This window comes from Mastomys coucha, unplaced genomic scaffold, assembly GCF_008632895.1.
Source record: "Mastomys coucha isolate ucsf_1 unplaced genomic scaffold, UCSF_Mcou_1 pScaffold18, whole genome shotgun sequence".
Classification (NCBI taxonomy): domain Eukaryota; kingdom Metazoa; phylum Chordata; class Mammalia; order Rodentia; family Muridae; genus Mastomys; species Mastomys coucha.
Genome location: NW_022196900.1, coordinates 97,211,368 through 97,230,651, shown reverse-complemented (window position 1 = coordinate 97,230,651; position 19,284 = coordinate 97,211,368). Strand labels below are relative to the sequence as shown.

General features: G+C 51.8%; 1 protein-coding gene across 13 annotated transcripts in view; it reads left to right on the top strand.

The window, feature by feature from the left end:
• Positions 1-1,598: 1,598 nt before the first annotated feature.
• Arhgef10l (Rho guanine nucleotide exchange factor 10 like) overlaps positions 1,599-19,284 on the top strand; it is a 149,982-nt gene continuing 132,296 nt past the window's right edge. For 8 of the 13 annotated variants that reach the window (XM_031379289.1, XM_031379287.1, XM_031379285.1 and 5 more), the window contains exon 1: positions 18,956-19,080. The gene's annotated coding sequence lies outside the window, so the exon portion shown is untranslated. Of the gene's footprint in view, positions 1,749-18,725; positions 18,746-18,955; positions 19,081-19,284 lie in introns of those variants that run through there. The other 5 variants (XM_031379283.1, XM_031379280.1, XM_031379279.1 and 2 more) reach the window with 3 other exon arrangements.

Genomic DNA, 19,284 nt, shown 5'->3' with positions numbered 1-19,284 from the left:
ACCGCCATCACCACCATCACCATCATCACCATCACCACCATCACCGCCATCACCACCATCACCATCATCACATCATCATCACCATCACCGCCATCACCACCATCACCATCACCACCATCACCACCATCACCACCATCACCACCATCACCACCATCACCACCATCACCACCATCACCACCATCAGTCACCATTGTCCGACTTTCTTCCTAACGGGCCAGTGTAACCCCTGGGACTTCTGGGGACTGCAGTCTCTGAGGACTCTGCTAGGTTGCAGTGTCTACAGAACAACTAGAAAGGATGGAGGAGCGCAGGCACATTTTTCTCTTTGCTTTGCGTTTTAGTGACAGCGTCTCCATATGTGGAACTTACCATGCAGCCTGAGGCTGGCTTCCGACTCCCAGAGATCCTCCTGCCTCGGTGTCCCTAGAGCTTTGATGACAAGCACATGCGATTCAGCTACATTCTCGCTTGATTTAGGCAAGCAAGGACCGACCAGATTTAGCCTAGGATCGCAGCTGCCTGCCCCGATCTAATACCTGAGGCTTTGGAGTTTCGGTGGAGAGCCCAGAAATGCTTTGGTGTGAACTGTGAACTCAGTCACGCTCACCTCCACTGATCTGTGTGAATTCGGTGCGGTGTGAAGGGGCAGTGCCACCCTTGCGTCTCCAGCGGGGCTTTCCTGGGGCTCAAGGAGTAGCAATTGTGATTGACAGACTTTTTTTTTTTTTCGAGACAGGGTTTCTCTGTGTAGCCCTAGCTGTCCGTAGCCCTGGCTGTCCTGGAACTCACTCTGTAGACCAGGCTGGCCTCGAACTCAGAAATCTGCCTGTCTCTGCCTCCCAAGTGCTGGGATTAAAGGCGTGAGACACCGCAGCCCAGTGACGCCTGTGTTCTTGAAGAGCGAGGTCAAATCTGTGCTCATCATCCACACTGACAGCAAGAGAGATGACTATGGCAACACCAGCTCTGTCCTGAAGTGCCGACGACCTATTCTGTGACCTGAGCAGCTGCCACTCAGTGTCCCTAGGAGCCAGAAGCCCGTGGAGTTGACCCTGTTCCTCTCAACAGTGCTATCAAGCAGAGGTTATTATTATTACTATTTTTATGCCTGTGGCTTAACAAGCAGATAACTGAGACGCAGAGACCAGACCACTTGTCTGAGGCCACACAGCTGTCACACAGCTGTCCTGGAGAGGATTTGTCCTCCTCAATGTATGCGTGCCCTCTCCCATCTTCCCTGGTTAAAGAATCTGGACCATATAGGGCTACACCTACTCTGGACTACTGTCTTGATCCTACCAGAGAATGACAGGCAGAGCTTACTCCCGGGCTCAGCACTCCTTGAAACCCCATCTTTGTTTATTTCTCCCTTCTTTCTACCCTGGCTAACTTCCTGGGCCTCCTGGGCTGGGCTCAGGGATACAGACCCAGCCAGGCTGGGACTGACTCAGCCTAACCTTTCCTGGTGGTAGAGGCCAGGGCCCCCTCCAGTCCTCCAGTCTTCCGCCCTCTGCCCGCCTCCGTGTCCAACACACCGGCCTGGCAGGTCTGGCTGGTAAATGACTCATACAGCTGGGTTGTCAGCAGGCCCAGTCAGGCCTGGCTCAGGAGCCCGAGTGGATCAGACCTGAGGCTCTTGCTCACTCCACCGGCAGCTTCCCCACCAGATGCTTGCCCGTTGGTGGAGCCTGCCCCGGTCACTGGCATCTTCTCCCGTGAGGACCACAGTTGGACTGTGTGCGATCCAGGTCAGTCAGTCTTTCCCAGTTAAGCCCTCTCCGATCTTGGCAGACTTGGAGGGGCCTCTTTGGATGTGATGGAGGTGGTGAGGGTCTCCTGTGTCGGCACCTTTGGAGACCTTTGGGCTCTGGAGTGCCCAGCTCTCCAAGATGGCAGGAAGTCTTGGAGGTGCCTGGGGGGGGGGTTGTCTCAGAGAGAACCTTATTGACAGTTCTGCAGTGGTGACCCTGAGGGGGCTAATGAGGAGGATGTGGGAGGAGGAACATGGAGGGTGCCAGGAGCACAGGTGTGCAGTGGGAATTCCCTTACCACATTTTTAGGCTTATGGAGATTGAGAAGGGTGCCATGGCTTCAGAACATCACTATAGCTGGAAAATTGAGGCTCTGAATCCCCAGAGAAAGCTGAGGTGGCACGGTGGCTGGACACCAGTGAGTCCACTTTCCACCTTCCTTGCTGCTCCATGACTGTCTGCTTGTTTCTCCCGTGTTCTTACCCTGGTGGCCTCCTCTGCCAGTCTCGTCCCTTCCCATCCCTGCCATTCACATCTAGAGGGAGGGACTGTAGCTTATGCAGCTTCCTTGGCAGGGATTGTACCCGTTTGTGGTTGGGTGGCATTTTAAAGGTCACTAGGCAGTGCTGCCCTGCGTCTCTGACAGGTGCTATTTAGGCACAGCTTGACTGCTTCTGGGGATGGACGGCTCACTGGTTTCAAAGGATCTGTTTCATTGTTTGGTCCTCGACTGGCCAATGATAACATAATGAACTCATCTGGGCCCCTGCTTCATGTTTTCATTTGGCTAGCACAGTGCGGTACCTGTATGACTCGTTTAATCCTTCAATATCCCCATCGAGTACGTGCTACTCTGATTACAGGCCCAGAGAGGCGAAGTAACTTCCTGAAGCTCTCATGGATCGAGAAAAGGGGAGCTGGGGTTTAAGGAGGAGGCAGGGTGGGCATGGCAGAGGGCAAGTCGGCTTCTTCTTTCCTATTATTACTGTCTCCCGCCTCCTCCTGCTGTCTGCGGAGGGACTCTGGTGATCAATAAGGCAGTGTTTCTCCAAGGTACTTACTGACAGTTTACAAAGTTATCTATGTTGCTGGTCCCCTAGGGCACTCAAGACAGCTTGCCTAACTGAACAGGGTGGGAACCACCACTCCCATGGTGACTGACCCCATACTTATGGGGCCGAGGCCTAGAGAGGTCAGGCATCTTGCCTGAGGCCACTTGGCTATGAGATATCAGGGATTCAGGGGTCTCTCCCTTCTCTGGCCACCTCCTCATCATATAGGTTTTGCTCCGGAGGACCCTGGAGAGCCTGGTAGAAGTGTCAGAGGTGGGGTAGTCTCGCACACTGAAGCCCAGCTTGTGGCCTCTACCTACCTGCTTCTGTCCCCCAAGAGCTGAGGACTTTGAGGGTTTGTACCCCTGGCATGAAGAAGAGACACATCCCCACTCAGTGTGGAGGACAGTCATGGGGAGGAGATCACAAGAGGAGATCTGCTGTGCCCTGCTCCTTGAGACAGTGCTGTAATGGCTTCCACACTGCTGCCGCCAAGAATCTACTTCCTGGGCACTGCCATGTGCAGAGCATAAGCCACACAGAGCTCTCCGGACAGCCCCATTTCCCAGAGGGCTCTAACTAGTCATGGCTGGGCTTATTTTAAAATTTGGGGATGAGGCTGGAAGGTGGCATGCTCCTTTAATCCCAGGACTTGGAAGCAGAGGCAGGCAGATCTCTGAGTTTGAGGCCAGCCTGGTCTACAGAGTGAATCCCAGGACAGCCAGGGCTACACAGAGAATCCCTGTCTGGGAAAAACAAAAACAAAGAAAATGAAAGCCAAAATGCTGGTGTGGTGTCTTGCACCTGTAATCCCAGCACTCAGGAGGCTGAGGCAGGGGGATTGCTGTGAATTTGAGCCCATCCTGAGCTACAGTGTAAGACCCCGTCTCCACAACAACAGCTCCCTTTTCCCTTAAGGTAACAACACAACCTGACAAGGGCCAAACCTTCACACAGTATGGGCAGCTGCTCACCCAAGGTCTACAAGCCTTCCTCGGCTGTGAGGGTCTTGCTTGACCTTTAACCCTCATGACTGGAGTTCTTTTTAAAAGAGTGACCTTGAGCATTTCTCATCATATTTCTTTTTACTTAGTGTGGCTGTGTAGGGGGATGAGAAGCGTGAGCTTTGAGGGGCGTGCGGAGGGAAGTGCCCCCATCCTCTGAGACATCTTGTGAGCTTGGCTGTGCAATGCTTGATATTGCTCCTTTGACATGTGTGATCACAGGTTCTGTGATTCGGAGTGTGTGCAAGGACACAGGGCCAGTAGGTGCGAGCAAGAAGACTAAACAGGTCTGCAGGCTCCCTGAAGTGGGCGCCATGCCTGGAATGCAAGCTCTCGGGGAGCAGAGGTCTCCAGGGTTCTCAGGGGCTGAGCCGGAAGCAGGTTTTGGAAAATTTGCAAGGCGGCTCAGTAGGTAAAGGCAGGTTTGCCATCAGACCTGACAAGAATGTGAAAAATAAAAAAGGGCCGATTTAAAGACCCTGGGATTCCTGAAAACCAGACTCCAGGGAACTAGTCCCAGGAGCTGAGGAGGGATCTGAGCCGGTGACTCGGCTGCCGTTGTACCTCTCTTCAGCCTCTAGTTTCTGGCTGAGGGACCCCCCTCTAGATTCCCCCAGCCTTGGGGGACACCAGGGACTGGGTGTGGAGGGGGAGAGCTCACCAGGTGATGGCTGAGGGAGGGAGTCAAGGGCTCAGACAGACAAGCTACTCTTCCCCACCCCCACCCCCTCCCTACTCCATCTCTTCCCCTGAGGGAGTTAGCTGATAAGCATCCTTCAATCTGATAAAAAGACATTGCAGTGGGCTTGTTTTTCAGGGCCACGGGGCCTGGAGCCAACAGGCTATCACCTTTGCTCTACACAAGCTCTACTCTCCCTTTGTGACCTCGAGGAAACCCTTGTCCTCCCGGGGCCTCAGTTTCCCCTTCTGGGATAAGAGAGCATTGGTTTCCATCAATTCTAAGAGCCCTTCAGTTCTGCCCCTGGGGTCTCCAGGGGTCCAGTGGCTTCCTGCCGCCCTGCCTCTGTCCCAGGCCAGCATAGCCACAGTGCCCAGGAGGAAAGTAGGAATCTGTGGCCTCTGGTGGGAGGGGACCGAGGGAGACCGGAATGGTGGTCACACAGCCTGAACCTTTTAGAATAAACCCTGGGCACTGAGGGCTCATCTTGGGGAGGAGAGGCCTCATGCTGAAGGTCCTCTCTATCAGTGGGGGAAGGATGAGCTCAGGGGTCAGGCTGGGGTTCTGAGCCCGGCTCTGTGCCTTCACTGGGTGAGTCACTTTCCTGACCCTGGGCTTCCAGAGCCGGTGAGGGTATGCATCCTCCTAGTATCTCTCTAAACTTGGTACATAGGAGTAACCCCAACACTCTTGCCCTCTTTCCTACAAGCGGACAAGGTCCAGCCTAACAGGACACCTCCTGGTGCCGCCTTGGACCACAATGACATATTTCATTTATGCCACAGGATGACTGTCTGTAAGGGTCGGGAAGTCACATATTCTGTCCTCTTTCTCTCCGCTCCCCGCCCCCGGGTCTCACATAGCCCCAACTTATTGAAGGATGACCTCAAACTTCTGGTTCTCCTGCTTCTTCCTCCCAAGTGCTGGGTTACAGGTGTGCACAGCAATGTCTGCTTAATGCACCTGCTGAGGACCAAACCCAGGACTTCTTGCTTACCAAGCAAGCAGCGCCCATCCCTTCGTTTCTTTCTTAAAATTGGGCCAGCAATGAGAACATCAGGAGTCTCGGTGCCCCGCTAGGAGTCTTGCCTCGCCAACAGGACACTGCTCCAAGCAGGGAGGGCATAACTCTTCACTTCATCTTGCCCCAGAATCTGCCCTGCTTGAGCCTCGGGTCAGAACTAATGAGGTGGGAGGGCTTGTGGGTCACATGAGATCTCTCACAGAAAGGAAGCCAGTCTGGCAAGCTCTGGGCTGCTGGGATGCCCACCACTCCAGGGTCTGAGAGTTCTTGGGTAAAGGAGGGGTTGACTGCAACCAAATCCACAGCTCTGTTCCCAGGCCCCACCCTGCAGCCACAGGGCAGGGAGCTCGCTTTGCTGGGTATAGTTTATGGCTGCCTACCCTCCTCCCAGCCCCATCTGGATTCAGGAGCTTAAGGTTGGTGCAATGCCCTGGCAGGGAGGTGTCGGGGAACGGACTGTGGGATCCTTTCTGCCATTGCTGTCACCCAGCCTTCTCAAGGTGGTTCAACCCTCCGCACTCCTTATTTCCTTGTCCCTAAAAATGTCAACACACTCCTCTCTGGCTTCTCTGGAAGCCCTGCCAGGGGATTTTCCAGTAAACAAGGAAACCACATTTACTTTCCTCCTCTCCTAGGGGGTGGGGAGTGGCTGGTAATAAAGGAGTTATGATCCACCATCTTTTTTCTCTCTGCTCTCAGTTGTACTCACACTTGTCATCATTCTATCTGTCCATCTGTCCATCTATTCATCCAACATCTCTCTACCCGTTTCTTTTTTAAAAAAATATTTTTAATGATTTGTTTGTTTTCATTTTGTATACATTAGTGTTGTGTCTGTATGTATGTCTGTGCTGAGGGCATAGGATCCCCTGGAAATGGGTTGATGGACAGTTGTGAGCCACTGTGTGGGTGCTGGGAGTTGAACTGAGATCCTCTGGAAGAGCAGATGGTGTTCTTAACTCTTCAGCCTCTCTCCACCTGTTTCTACTCATCTATTAGCCATACATCCATCAGTTATACTTTCATCTACCGTCCATATATTTTTCATTCATCAGTCTATCCACTCATCATCCATTAATCCATTTTATACCTATCTATCTACCCATCTATTTCTATCTGCCCACCCACCTATCTATACACTGAGCTACCCATCTACCATCCATTCATCATCCATCATCCATCCATCCACTCATCTATTAATCATCCATCCATCCATCCATTCATCCATCCATCTATTCATCATCTATCCATCCGTCATCTATATCTATACATCATTCTTCCATCATCCATCCACCCACCTATCTATTCATCATCCATTTTTCCATCCATGCATCCATCCATCCATCCATCCATCCATTCATCCACCCACCCACCCACCTATCCACTCATGCATTCAAAGGTCGTTTATCGAATGCCTGTCCAATGCCAGACACTATTTTCTAGAGATATGCCTCTTCCAAACAGACAGGATTCTGACTTCAGGGGGGTTGGAATAGGAGAGATGGCAGATAACTGAGCAAGCACTACAGTCCCTAACACTATGGGTCGGCCGTCACTGTTGGTCGGCTTCCTTGTGTGTAGCAGAGGATGGTGGTACCTCCCACCTTGAGAGGTTATCATGATCCAGTGGGATCATTCAGGGAAAGGTCCAACACCCAGCAGCCAGAGAATGCCTGGAAAGGTGATGATGCTGATGGGGGTGATGGAGGTGATGAAGAGGATGATGCTGATGGTGGTGAAGATAATGCCACCACCAACTCCAGGCCTGGCTCTGGTGAACCCCAGTATCCGGGAGTTCCTCTGGGAAGTCTGCTTTTCTCAGAGGTAGCAGAGGTGGCAGGGATAGCGACACAGGCCAGGTTACCAAGCCAGCTTCCCAGGGCTGGGCAGGAGAGAACCACCTCCACATAGGGCCTGGGTGCTGGCCATGGCTGATTAGCTCATCAGGTCTGAGGGATTCTACAGGGCCTGGGATGCCATAGCTGCCCATCTCTCTGCCAGGCAGGAGTGGAGTGTGCTAAAAGAAACCAGGCCAGGAGCTGTAGATCACCCTTCTCTTTGTCTTTGGATTTGTTTTGAGATAGGGTCTCCTTATATAGCCCAGGCTAGCTTGGAACTGCTATGTAGCCCAGGCTACCCATGATTTGATGGTCCTCCTGCCTCTGCTTCCCGAGTCCTGGGTATAGGTGTATGTCACCGCACCCTACTTCTTCAGATTGTCTCTGCAGGATGCAGGGGCGGACAGGAAGCCCAGGAGAGGCAGACATGGGGGGGTCAAGGACCCAGGTATGGATGGAGCCAGGAAGGGTCCCAAGTGGCCCCCTGGGATTGAGGGACTGGGGACACGTCGTTCTCAAGTTCCTCTAGATTCCTGGTTTCTAATAAGATGCACAGGGATGGCCTGGCCCTCGGGGAATGCATGCCGCGTGTGTCAGGCGAGGAGAGCAGGTGTCCTGACTCTCACGCTGGTGTCTCAGGAAGAGCAGTAATGCTGAGAAGCAAGCTCAATGCTGGCACCCACACTGACAAGCTCTGCAGCAGTGTGGGTAAGACCTTCGCTTCTTTGTCTTTCCCAGGCATGGCTTTTGCCTCTCAAGAGTTCAACGGGCAATATTGGCACTGGGTTACCCAGCTGGTAGAGGCTTAAGGGCTTCAGTATGTGGAAGGTACTTACCCAGCAAAGAGTGACTATCATCAGCTTTGCGATCGTGTGGTTTCCTGGCATGAGCAGGCCCTAGGTTCAATTCCATGGCACGGAAAAGTAAAACAACAATAAATATGAGCCAGATATCTGAGGGAACACTTAAGGAGGGTTTAATCCAGAGCCACGCAGCTGAACCCCGCTTGTGAAATCTTAGGGAGGTAAGAGGTGGACCTCGAGTGGAGGACTTACCTGCTGTGTGTCTCAGGCCGACTACTTGCCCTCTCTGTGCTTCAGTTCCTCATGTGAAAAAGAGATCTTGGGAAGTTGTTCTTAGGAGAGGGAAGGAGCTTGGGCATGGAGAACATTGAGCTTGATGTACCCCAAGCATTCATAAGGGTTTTGGGGGTGGGCTTTGCGGGGAATGGATGGCGGCAGTGTGTGAGTCTGAGCTGGTGGAGGATCCGGGTCCTTCTTTGCCTTTGGTCTTTAGTGTGCTGGATCCCATCTGCCAGGATCTGTGCCTGAGGGTCTCAGTGGCAGATCATTCTCAGGATCTCTCGATTGCACAGGCAGGCTCTGGCTATGTACACAGGCCGGCAGGGCTGCTGGGGGTGGGGGTGGGGCTGGCACACAGTGAGCCTCTCTGTGAATGAGAGTGATCCAGCTGAGCCTCACAGAAGGACTGGAAGACTGGATGTTAATAAGCGCCAGGGCTGCTCAAGAAAGCCAGTCTATAAAACTGGGGCCTGCAGCTTCCCGGGTGCTGCTGCGGGCAGTTCATGAGGAGGGTGTAGCCACATAAGGGCCCATTGTTCCGAGGGGGTACAGTTTTACGACTCTTAGAAAGCGTCTTTCATCTGGGGACCAGGAAGCTGATAGAGAGTCCCAGCTCCAGGCGGGCCTCCGTGAAACCGGGGACAATGGAGGTTTCTGGGGCTGGTGCCAGGCCATAACTGTGCCCAGTGTCAGTGCAGGCTGGCAGCTGCAGGCTGTCCTCCCCAGCTGAGGTTGTTCCCTTCTGGAGACCTTGTGTCTGGGCCCAGTCCCCTGGCTGGGCCCACTCTGTCCCTGGCTCCCTTGCTTCTCAGCAGTGTCCCTTCACCCTGTCTCTTCAGCCTTGTAGTGGCTTCTTAAACAGGCTCTGTCAGCTGACCAGCAACTCTGAGCTGGTGGTAACCTGATGCCCGGAGCAGGAAAAGACCTTGCCTCGTGCCCTTTCTGGCTGTGTGCCCAGGCCCCAGGCAGAGCCACGCAAACCCCTGCTCAGAGGCCCTAGAGCTCTGCTCCTCCTGAGGGGCTGTAGGTGAGGCACAGTTCCCGGGCACACGGGCCTGTGGTGTTGGGTTTGAGGGGAGAGGTTCATATTTATCCCACACTGACCTTTCACCTTTGTCCCTTACAAGACACAGGCAGGCAGAAGCAGGGAGCTGAGCTACTTGGACCTTAACAGGTCCAGGACCTTGTATGACACTGAGGTGTTCCCTCGCCCTGCATGGTGACAGTGGCCAGAGCACAAGGAGTACCACCTGTCTCTTGTCACAGGCTGCTTTGAGTCAAGAAGTAAAGATGTCCTCGGGAGGGTCCAGTGACAGTGTGGGGCTCACGGCATTAGTAATGGAAGTCCGGACCAGGACAGACTTTGTGCTACAACTTCAACATCTGTAAAGTGTGAATAAAGTTCTTTAAAGGGTATCTCGGGGGTAGGGGTTGGGGGATGTTTTCAGACACACAAGTATGTCTATGCAGAGCAAAGTAGAGACAATGTTCTGTTTGTTATTATCCATATGATTAGTTTTATTTATGTTTGTCTATTGTTGGTTGGTTTTGAGGCAGGGGCTCATGTAGCCCAGGCTGCCCACTGTACTCTATTTTCCGAGGGCTGGAATTACAGTAGTGTGCCGCTCCTAGTTTATGTGATGCTGGGGACTGAACCCATGGCTCCGTGCACGCTGGGGAGGCATGCCCTCGACCAGCCAAGCCATGTAACCGAGCTACATCTTCAGCTCCATTTCTTTCTATTTTTCTCTCAGAACCTTGGCCTGAACTTGGCTGTGGTTTTTTTTCACAATGTGAACAATGACCGTGCTCTGAGAATCTTTGTGGTCATTTTCCCAGCTCAGCCTTTTGGCTCTCTAATTCCACATTCCTGGGAGCAACCAGCCAATGGGCTCAGTGTGGGTCAAGTGGCCACCATCCCATCTGACCTACTGTGTGGGGAGGAGGCGGCTCCAGGGTCAGTCTCCTCGGAGGCTCCATTACCACGGGAGTAGAGAGAGCACCGAGCCCGGTACTTTCTCTGTTGCCCAAGGGTTCATAGCTTTCAAGACTATTTACTTTTGCTGTGTTCTGTGGAAGTCCGAGATAAGGGTACAGGACTCTGTGACTTTGAGGCTAGCCTGATCTACTCAGCAACTTTTAGGCAAGACAGGGTTACATAGTGAGACCCAATCTCAAAACAACTCCAAACCAAGAGATTATGAAGATGATTGAAGACACCAGACGTCAACCTCTGGCTTCTGCACAGGCGTGTACAGGCAAGTGCCCCCACGCACACATGTACATGTATGCGCACATACACACATGCACACACCATATACACACAAGGTAAATGAAAAAAAAAAACCCACATAGTTCTGCAAAATGTCAGGGTTTGTGCTGGGTTTGGGGGGCACATAGCTGTAATCCCAGCCCTTAGGGGGCTGAGACAGGAGGATTGCCTGGAGTTGGAAGGCAACCTGGGCGACGGTGTAAGACCCCGTCTGGCAAAACAAAATAACCAGAGGAAGAAACGAACAAAAAGCAACCACTGGCCTGTCACGTGGCTTTTCCTGGGGAAATGTGAGCAAATGTCTGTTAACTCCTGACATGGCATCAGACAGACCAAAGAAACGTTTCCACTTAAGTCCAGCTCAGGAGTGGCTGGCGACATCCTTCCTGGAGGGTGAGTCCTGAAACTCCCCCTTCAATCCTCTCTCTGGGTACAGTAGCATTCCCTCTGTGGTGGAGGCAGAATGATGTGCAGCTGGGAGGGGCGGGCACAGGGCAGAGGGAGGGAGGAAGGGAGGGCTCAGAGGCGGTCCCAGGTGAAGGTCTGGTGAGCTGCCTCCCCACCGTTTGACCAGAGAATGTGTTTAATAGGCTGGATCCCGTGAGAGTCCTGTGCTGGGACTGAAGCTGCTCTGTTTAAGATGGCCAGGGCCAGGTCATGACTCTAGGAAAGGTGGGTGTTGTGTTACGTATAGATTTTGGAGCCGAGACGGAGAGAAGGAAGCGACTTGTTCTGCTCAAGAATGAATGAGTCATCTGACCTTCTCCCTAAATTTTATTTACGTGTACATGTACGTGTGTTTGTGCATGTGTGCATATGTGTATATGTGTGTGCATATATGTATATGTGTGTGTGAGTGTATGTCTGTGTCTTTCTCTGTGTCTCTGTGTATCTGTGTATCTGTGATGTGTGTGCACATATGTGTATATGTGTGAGTATATGCGTGTGTCTGGGTGTATGTGTATGTGATGTGTGTATATATATATGTGTAGATGTATGTGAGTGTGTATATATGTGTGTGCATGTATGTGTGTGTGTCTGTATGCATGTGAGTGTGTGTGTCTGTGTGTTTATGTGTGATGTGTGTACATATATGTATATATGTGTGTGTATATGAGTGTGTGTCTGTGAGATGTGTGTGATGTGTATGTGTCACACATGAGGAGGTTAGAGGACAACTTTTGGTTTCCCCCTTCTATAGTGGGATTCAGGGATCAAACATGGCTCTCCAGCCTTTCATTCTGAGCGTATTTACCCCTGAGCCATCTTGCCAGCCTGTCTGACTTTGTAAACGACACCCCAATGTTCAGAAAAGTTGCAAGTCCGACATGCTCCCACTTCCCACCCACTGCCCCTCTCCCGGGCTGGGGAGGGAGCTGCTGGCTTCACGGTCTTTCACCCTGGGCACTGTGCTGCGCTTCCTGCCCACAAGGACACTGTCCCTCAAAGCTACCCTTCAGCTAGCCGAATCAGGAAGTTCACGTGATACCTTTCTGTGGTCTAATCCTCAAACTCTAATCAAGATTTTCCAGTTGTCTAACCATGGTAATCGTAGGAGAAGGCTTAACTTCTGAATCATGAGATGTGTTTAGCCATCAACTCACTTCAGTTTCCTTGAGTTTGGGAAGTTTCTTCAGCCTGTCCTTGACATTGGTGACCTTGGCACTTTAAAAGACAGTGGGGACCAAGTCTGGCAGTACACATCTGCGATGCCAACACTTGGGGGCTTGAGGCAAGAGTGGCAATGGAAATCCCAGATGTGCAGGGCATGGTGGGGCATGGTTATAATCCCAGACAAAGGCAAGTTCTAGGCCAGTCCAGGCTATATAGCAAAGCTCTTTCTAGGAAGAAAGAGAGGAAGAAAGAAAGAAAGAAAGAAAGAAAGAAAGAAAGAAAGAAAAAGAAAGAAAGAAAGCAAGAAAGAAAAAAGGCTAGAAAAGTAGGCATGTGGCTCAGTTAGTAGAGCGTGCTTACCTAACATGCAGAAAACCCTGGGTTTGATACCCAGGACTCCATAAACTAGACATGGTAGCACATGCTTGGAAGGTGGAGGCAGGGGGATTGAAGGTTATCTGAGGCTTCAGGGTGAGCTTAGGACAGCTTGAGTTATATGAGACCCCTTCTCAAAGCAAAACAAAGTAAAATGCTTCTAAGCATAAGAGAATAATAAGAGAATGCCTCTTATTCTGCATTACTGGCTACTTGCTCCTGACTTCGTTTGTCAGGGATCCTGAGAATCCATACTGTGTCCTCTCTGGTCACATGAGGCAGCTTGTGCAGTCCAAACACCCGCTTCCTGGTCCTGTTAGTGCGACCTGAACACCTGGTACATTTACTTCTCTTTTGGAGTTAACAAGCATTGTTTGGGGAAGTGCTTGAGACCTTGAACTTCAATATATTCTTTTTATTTCTTTACAGTGTGTGGACCTGGTAGTCTATGGTGGAATGTAAGCTGTTATAACGCTTGCTCGTTTGTTTGTTTGTTTCCTTGCCTGTACAGCTGAATAGGGCAGGGGGCTGGACAGAGCCACGTTTTAAAGTGATCGATGTGGGATTCAGGCTCTGTAGAAGATACCTGCTTGGGATTGGGGCTCAATCTTATTACCAGGACAGAACAAGGACTTCCTGTGCACCCTTGTTTAGGATGCTGTGGGAGGGTAGCTGCTGGGCGGTGGAAGTCACTTCCTTATCCACCCATTTTCTTTTCTTTGCTTTCTTGGTTTGTTCACTCATTGGTTTTGAGACAGGGTCTCATTAAGTAGCCTCAGCTAGCCTGGAGCTCACTCTGCAGACCAGGCTGGCCTTCAACTAACTCACAGAGATCTGCTTGCCTCTGCCTCCCAAGTGCTGGGATTAGAGGTGAGTGTCACCATGGCCAGCCTGTATAGTTATTTATTTTTATATGTGTGTGGGTGTGAGCATGCCATGGCTCATGTGGAAGTCTGAGCACAACCCGTGGGCACTGATTCTCATCTTCCACCTGTGGGTTTTAGGGACGCTACCCACGGTGATCAGGTTTAGAGGTAGGCACCCTTATGCAGTGAGCCATCTTGTTGGTTCTTCTCGATGCATGACGTGGTGGGGCTGACCTTGGGAATGAGAGTAGGAGGCAGAAGCGAGACCTCTGTCTCTTCCTCTTGGCTTTGATACCAGCTTGCTTACCGACCTTGGGCAAATCATGCAGACTCTTTTTTAGTCAAAGAGGAACCCAGCCCTGTCCTTGCCCCCTCCTTCCCGCACTCCTCCCAAGCTCAGGGTGAAAGAGAGGGAGATCTTGCACTTTTTTTTTTTTTTTTTGGTTTTTCAAGACAGGATTTCTCTGTATAGCTCTGGCTGTCCTGGAACTCACTCTATAGAATACCAGGCTGGCCTTGAACTCAGAAATCCACCTGCCTCTGCCTCCCAAGTGCTGGGATTAAAGGCATGAGGCACCAAGCCCGGCTGAGATCTTGCACTCTTGAATCTTCATGAATCTCTGTGAATCTCCTGTGAGAGACACTTACACAATAAATCCCCCAGGAGGCATGCTCAGTGGGTGATTCTGGTTAATTGAATGTTATGGAATATGGAAACGTTCTCAGACTTTTTTTTTAAATTAATTTATTTTTATTTCACGTGCATTTGGTATTTTGCCTGCATGTCTGTGTGAGGGTGTTGGATGCCCTGGAATTAGAGTTCCAGATAGTTGTGAGCTGCCATGTGGGTGCTGGGAATTGAGCACGGCCAGTGCCTCTAACCACTGAGCCGTTTCTCTAGTCCTCAGACTGTTTCCCCCCACCCCCCACCCCCCATTCCTTTTGTGGGGAAGAGAGACCTTCCATCAGAATGCGTTTCTGCTGCAGCGGCTTCTGTCCTAGGTGTTGGAAGGATGCTCTGTCTGACTTCATCCAGGGCAGGTTAGGAGAGCATCTTCCCTGCTGTGCCTAGAGAGGACTTCGGGATGCTTGGGAGCCGAGGAGTAGAGTGACCAGAGAGCAGTCACCAAGCCTGCCTATGTATGATTCTAGGGCCTGAGAGGCTGAGGCAGGAGAACCAAGGTGATATAAAATAGGATTGGGTCACAAAACACCAAAGCAAAGCAGGGTATACCGACTGGCACATGCCTGTCACATGTCTAAGCAGCAGAGGCAGGAGGATCTTGAGTTCAAGGCCAGCCTGGGCTACATGAGACACTGTCTCGAAAAGCAAAGCAAAGCAAACAAAGCAAGCTGAACAAAGAAGTCACGGAACGAGAAGCAGTGAGTGCTGTGTTTGTCAAGGAGTAACCAGGTGCAAAGATGGCAAGAACAAAGGGTCAGAGGCACCCCTTGTATACCATCAGTGCGGTGAGCTTAGAATGTGGGCTGCAACAACTGTTTTGTTCATCGGGTCTCACACTTATAATCATAACACCTAGGAGAGACCTCGCAGTAGAGTCAGTGTTGTGAGTTCAAGGCCAGCCTGTGCTATATAGTGAGATCCTGTCTTCAAAAAAAAATCTAACCAACTGAAAACCTTAAATACATAAATAACTAAAAATAAAAATAACCAGGTGCAGTGATGCATGACTTTAGTCCCAGCACTTGGGAGGCAGAGGCAGAGGCAGGAAGATCTCTTTTGAGTTCGAGGCCAGCCTGGTCTATATAGTGAGTTCTAGGTCAGCCAGGGCTACACAGTGAGATTCTGCTTCATAAAACTGAAATGCTGAGAGTGGTGGTGCACGCCTTCAATTTCAACATTCAAAGGGCTGAGGCAGGGGGATCTCTGTGAATTTGAGGCCAGTGTGGTCTACATAGCGAGTTCCAGGACAGCCAGGACCATGAAGAGAAATCTTGCCTCAAACAAACAAACAAACAAACAAACAAAGAATATAGAGCTGGAGGAGGGAGGGAAGAAGTATGTGAACGTTCAGGGAGAGGTGACGTGGAGGAAGAAGGCAGAAGGCTGTGCTGGCCCAGCCTGTGAGAGCTGGGGCTCATATTTTTGTCAAGCATGTAGTTAACTACTCCAGATATGACTCTTTATGGCAAAAGTAGAGAGCTGAGGGGCAGTGATGTTAAAATGCTAAGTCACGGGGGAAGGGCCTGGACGTGGGGGTGCAGTGGACTGGAAGAGAGGGTTGGCTGGTGGGGGGGCTGTCTTGTGTTGGAGGGGCCCGTTCCCAGGGGAACATGGCCATAGGGAATATGAACCGGGCATTACCAGCTCCTGGCTGGTATTTGGAGCTCTGGAAACCTCGCTTTTTATGGCTGAGCTCCCAGTGATCAAGTGCTGGCCCCCAGTTAAGGGCAACTGCGAGGGACTGTGCACAGAGCAAGCTGAAGCTATTCTCTCTTCTCAGCTGGTGGTTTGCAGCATAGAACCTCAAGGGTTCAATGGCTGAGGGTTTGGGGGTGCCCACTTGCAATCCATGAAATCCCCAAGGGTTGAGTGTGCTTCTTCCTTGTGCAGAGCTCCAGGGGGGAGCACAGGAGGGGACCTGGAATGTGGCCTCTGCCTTTGAGCCTGGACCACAGTGCCTTCCAGGTAGAACAAGTTCAAATCAGTGTCCGGTTCACAGCTGTGGTGTTTGGAGCGTAAGGCTGGCTTCCTGGGGACTCCTGGTCTTGGTGTACTCTGGGAGGGGATGGCAGACTCAAGAGCCTTGGGGAGCCTGGAACAGATCCCGAAAGGCTGAGAACAGAGGCTTGGCTGTTTACGACAGCTCCAGTCACCCCTCTGGTCTACCCCTTAGTGCTATGAGCTAACTCAGGGTTCACTCTGAATAACTGAAGTTCTTCCTGTTCTGCTCCCTGGTTTTCATGGTACATTAGGCCCCGGCATGCAAGCTCTCCTCAGAGCAGAGCCTGGGCCTGTTTGTCTCCCATCTACCTACTATGGCACCTGCCGTGTGCATAGCAAGTGTTCAGCAAACATAAGTCACCAACTGACTGATGAATTCAGAGAGTTCAGCCCGATGCTTTGCCTCTGTACAGTGGGAGTCTGTGTTCCTGGTCTGTGAGAGCCAAGGGTCTGGGCCTCTCTGGTTCCCATCTTCTTTGCTAACCCTCTAGACTCTCCTTAGTGGAGAGTGTTTAACCTTCTTTAGATTTGTTTATTTCATTTTGCCTGTATGAGTGTTTTGCCTGCATGTATGTAGGGTCACCACAAGTCCCATGGAGCTGGAGCTATGAATGACTGAGAGCCACCATGTGGGTGCTGGGAATTGAACCCAGGGCGTCTACAAGAGCAACCAGTTCTCTTAACCATTGACTTATCTCCCCAGCCCCAACAGAGGATACTTAGAAAACAAACAAACAAACAAACAAGGGCCTGAAAGTGTAACATAGTGAGTAAAGTGCTTTGAAAACAAAGAGAACCAGAAAACACTGGACAGAGCTGGAGAGATGGCTCAGTGGTTAGGAGCACTGACTGCTCTTCCAGAGGTCCTGAGTTCAGTTCCCAGCACCCACATGGTGGCTCACAACCATCTGTAATGCAATCTGGATTTCTTCTTCTTCTTCTCCTCTTCTTCCTCCTCCTTTTCCTCCTCCTCCTCCTCTTCCTCCTCCTCTCCTTCCTCCTCCTCCTCCTCCTCCTCCTCTTCCTCTTCCTCCTCCTCTTCCTCCTTCTCTTCTTCCTCCTTCTCCTCCTCCTTCTTTTGTTTTTCCAGACAGCGTTTCTCTGTGTAGCCCTGGCTTTCCTGGAACTCACTCTGTAGACCAAGCTGGCCTTGAACTCAGAAACCTGCCTGTCTCTACCTCCCAAGTGCTGGGATTAAAAGCATGCACCACCACCGCCTGGCCCAGATGCCCTCTTCATAAAATAAGTAAATAAATCTTAACAAAAGAAAAGAAAGCTGGTCAGATAGGACCCTGGAAGCCTGGCATTGTGAGGCAGGAGGATTGCTAGCACTCGTTGGTCAGCCAATCTAATCAAACTGGCAATCTCCAGCTGGAGTGAAAGTCTCCCCCCCCCCCCAATAAATAAAATAAAGGGGGTTGAGAGACTGGGTGTGCAGAACCTGAGTTTTATTTCCAAGAACCCAAGTTGCAACAACCTTCACAGCTGCTGGTAACTCCAGCTTCAGGGATCTGATACCTGTGGCCTCTGTGGGCACGCCCCAGACCCATACACATATATACATCATTTAAACCAGAGAGGCAGAGGCAGGCTGATTTCTGAATTTGAGGCCAGCCTGGTCTATAGAGTGAGTTCCAAGACAGCCAGGGCTACACAGAGAAACCCTGTCTTGAAAAACAAACAAAAAAACCAGAATAAATCTTTTTTTTTTCCAAGATAAGGATCTAACACAAACACACACACACACACACACACACACACACACACACACACCACTACCACCACCAAAATACCTTTGTGCCGGCTTTGTGGTCACAAACGCAGATGGTGATTTCAACCTACGCCTTGCACTTGAACCCTTTCGACATTACGGCCAAACCAGGAGTAATTGCTGATAAGCCAGAGTGTGAATTGCCTCTCACGAAGAGAGGTAACTGGCAGTGTTTAATAACAATGGATAATCTTAATTAGTGACCCGATAACTATAATTAGTTGCATCATATCCGGAGGCTCTCTCTGGGACCTTGGGAGGGAGTAGCCAGCGCTTAGCAGCCTTGAGGCAAGCAAGGGATGGAAAGCTAGGAGCCAAGCTTCGTCTCCTCCTCGTTGGGGGTTGGACGGCTTGGGCAAACGACTCTCATTTTTGAGCCTCAGTTTTGTCATTGGGAAATGGAGCTGTATCAAAGGTTGGGTAGCAAGGATAGTGAAACCTTTCTTTGAGTAACCCCAGCCCCTCTACCTGAGTCCATGCTGAAAGGCTGCACCCAATCCCTGTGGATGTAGGACAGCCACAAGGGGCCTAGTGTATGCGTGGAGACACATCATGGGTCTCAATTTCCTTAAGGACAGACAGGCCCTGGCACCTTTGGCCCCTTGCAGGGGACTCCAGATCATGCTGGGGGAATTTAAAGGAGCCTGGTGTTTTCAGAATCTTACCCAGGGCTGCAGAGGAGAGGCGCAGTGGTGTGGAGGGGCTCCCGGTGCCAGATTGGGAAGGCGGAGGTGTGTGTGTCCCTTGTGTCGCCTGGGGTCTCTGCACCTGGGGTCTCAGTTTCCCTGAGAGGGAGGAGAATTGGGGGGGGGGAAGCCGAGCCCCGCCCCCTCCAGGATCACTGTTGGGGGAGCTGGGAGGGGGAGCTGCGTGCAAGCCAGGCCACCAGGGGTTAAGCGGTGACCTCAGCCGCGCGCCCCGGGACCGGGCGGGCGGGGCGGGCCGTGCGGCGGCTGCAGGCCGCAGGCCGGGGCTGCAGTGGGGCGCGGGGCTCGGCCCGGCCACCGGCGCCCGCGGCGGGAGCGGGAGGCGCGGTGGCGCGGAGCCTTTGTGAGCAGCGGGGACGGTGAGTGCGCGGCGCCCAGGCCCGGACTCCGGGCACCGGCGGCCGCTTTGTGTGTCCGGGTCTCTACGGTCCCCAGCCCTGTGTGCGCGGGTCCCTCTCGTGGTCGTGTCCTTCTGTGCCCCTTGAGTAGTGTCCCTCTGTCTGAGTCCTGGCTGGCCTTTGTGCCTCTGTCTGCCTGCCTCTCTCTCTCTCTCTCTCTCTCTC